This window comes from Eurypyga helias, unplaced genomic scaffold (genome assembly GCF_000690775.1).
Source record: "Eurypyga helias isolate BGI_N326 unplaced genomic scaffold, ASM69077v1 scaffold13318, whole genome shotgun sequence".
Taxonomy (NCBI): Eukaryota; Metazoa; Chordata; class Aves; order Eurypygiformes; family Eurypygidae; genus Eurypyga; species Eurypyga helias.
In genome coordinates this window covers 14452-16622 of record NW_010267658.1, presented here as the reverse complement: position 1 = coordinate 16622, position 2171 = coordinate 14452, and the positions used below count along the sequence as shown (strand labels likewise).

The 2171-nt window shown below is 57.3% G+C and overlaps 1 protein-coding gene across 1 annotated transcript in view; it reads left to right on the top strand.

The window, feature by feature from the left end:
* The window catches only part of LOC104514000 (metabotropic glutamate receptor 4), a gene marked incomplete at both ends in the record, with an annotated part of 37762 nt that overhangs the window by 23971 nt on the left and 11620 nt on the right, over positions 1–2171 (top strand). The window lies entirely within an intron of this gene.

Below are 2171 nucleotides of genomic sequence, written 5' to 3'. Positions count from 1 at the left end.
TTGGACAGGAGGGGTGCACAAAAACACTTCTGTGCATCCCAATGTGCTGCATGTGATCCAGGGAAGTGCGGTGCCTGCTTGGTTTGCGTGTGTGCGCGAAGGCACAGCTCCCAGGGCAGCTCCCTCCCCTGCACGCTTCTTGCACATCTCCCTTCCCTTGGCCCGGTCTTCTGCAGGTACAAAACCACCTGGATTTGGGGCTGAATTCTGCCTTGTTTAGCAGCAGTTGGACAACTGCCTGTTTCTCATCCTGTGCTTGGCCGAAGTGCTGCTGTCCTGTGTAAGGCACGAAGCCACTGGTGCTTCCGGGATAGAATAAGGGGTAATAAGGGGTTTAAACAGAAAGAGGGAGATGGAGATGGGACATCAGGAAGGAATTCTTCCCGCAGAGGGTGGGGAGGCACTGGGACAGGTTGCCCAGAGAAGCTGTGGATGCCCCATCCCTGGGAGTGTCCAAGGCCAGGCTGGATGAGGCTTGGAGCACCCTGGTCTGGTGGAAGGTGTCCCTGCCCATGGCAGGGGGTGGGGCTGGGTGGGCTTTAAGGCCCCTTCCCACCCAAACCAAAGTGCAGGGTGGGGATCTGGCTCTTGCTTAGCCAGCACTGAGGCTGTGTGCCCATGCCCGCAGCAGGGGTGCTGCTGGGCGCCTCACGGGAGGGTGCAGGGGTGTCTGGAGAGGAGGTGATCGCCCCAGGGCACATGCCAGGGGGGTGTTTGCCTGTGTCTCGTCACAATCTGCTTTGTCGATGTACCCCTTTGCTGCTCCACGCAGGGAACCTCATCCTGGCAGAGCCTGATCCCTCCTCACCCCCCACTATGCATTTTTAGCCATTTCCAGCTAAAAAGAGGCTTGTAGGGATTAATGCAGTAAACAAGGCAACCGGGGGATCTGTCTTGCTGACAGCGCTGCTGCCGAGGTGATGGTTGGAGGCTCAAGGAGGTGACATGTTTACTGAGAGATGGGAGAGATTTACTGCTTGCCTGGCACCGACTGAAGACAGATAACAACGCGGTGGCTCGCAGGCTGTGACATGGCAGGACTTGGGGACATTTGTGCATCCCCCCCGTCCCCTTGGGAGGGGCGTCTGCAGGAGCTGTGGCATGCTGGTGGACCTGGGATTTGGTCATTAAGGGGTTTTTATTTCCCCCTTTCACGACTGAGGACAAGAGGGATGGTGCTTCCACGACCTCCCCCTTGCAGGCGTCCCCCAAATGTTCAGCTGGTGATTTGGGGACATTTCTCCGGCCCTGCAAAGGCTTCCCGGTGCTGCAGCTTGCCCAAGTAGCCTTGTGACTAACACGTAGGTGTGAGCTCGGTGCGCAGCAAGGGCATGCAGGAAAACTTGCCCGTGGCCGTGGCCTTGGGTGGCTGAGAGATCCTCATCTTTCCCCATCCCCAGCACCAGGAAATGCATGAGCGGGTCCTGCAAACCGCTGATCTCTTCATCTTCATAGTAATGCTCTATTGAAACGAGCAATATTTCAGGGCCAAGGTATTAGCGGAGGCAGCTGAAACCACAAGATGGCAAATGTCCTAGGAACTGTCTTTAAATTATCTGAATTTGTCAGCAAATAAATTATCTCCCGAAAGTTTGCTTGGCAGATAAACGGAGAGGGGAAATAACGCGCGATGAGGCACATAACCTGCCTGCGAGGTTCCGTGCGCTCCTGCTTTGCGCGGCTTCTGCCAGTGTCCTGTTTGGGGCTGTTTGCTCCAGGGAATTGTACTGACCTTCCTCATGAGCTTCAGGTTTGGGCAGAGCCCAAAAGGCACAGAGAAATGATGGCTTTTGCATCCCAAAACTACTCTGAAGCGCCCCTTCGCCAAACGGGACAGCTCATGCCTCTCGTTCAGGCTTGGGATAGCTGAGAGGAAGGTGAGGGGCGAGGGCTGGGGTGGGTGTGAGATTTTGGGGTGATTCCCACTGGCAGCTGCTCGTGTTATCCCCGAGACCAGCCCTAGCACCCATCAGGACCCCAGGTTCCCTCCCCAGGCTGTCCTGCTGGCACCAGGATCAGGTCAGAACCCCTTTCCCAGCTGTTTTTGCAGTAGCATCTCCTCAGCATCCTTCTCCACCTCCAAGCTCCCCCCGCTGGGCTGCACCCCAGTCCCTCCCGGTTGGACAGGCTCCCGCGGGGGACCCAGCCCCTGCTCCTGCCTGGCCCGCCCG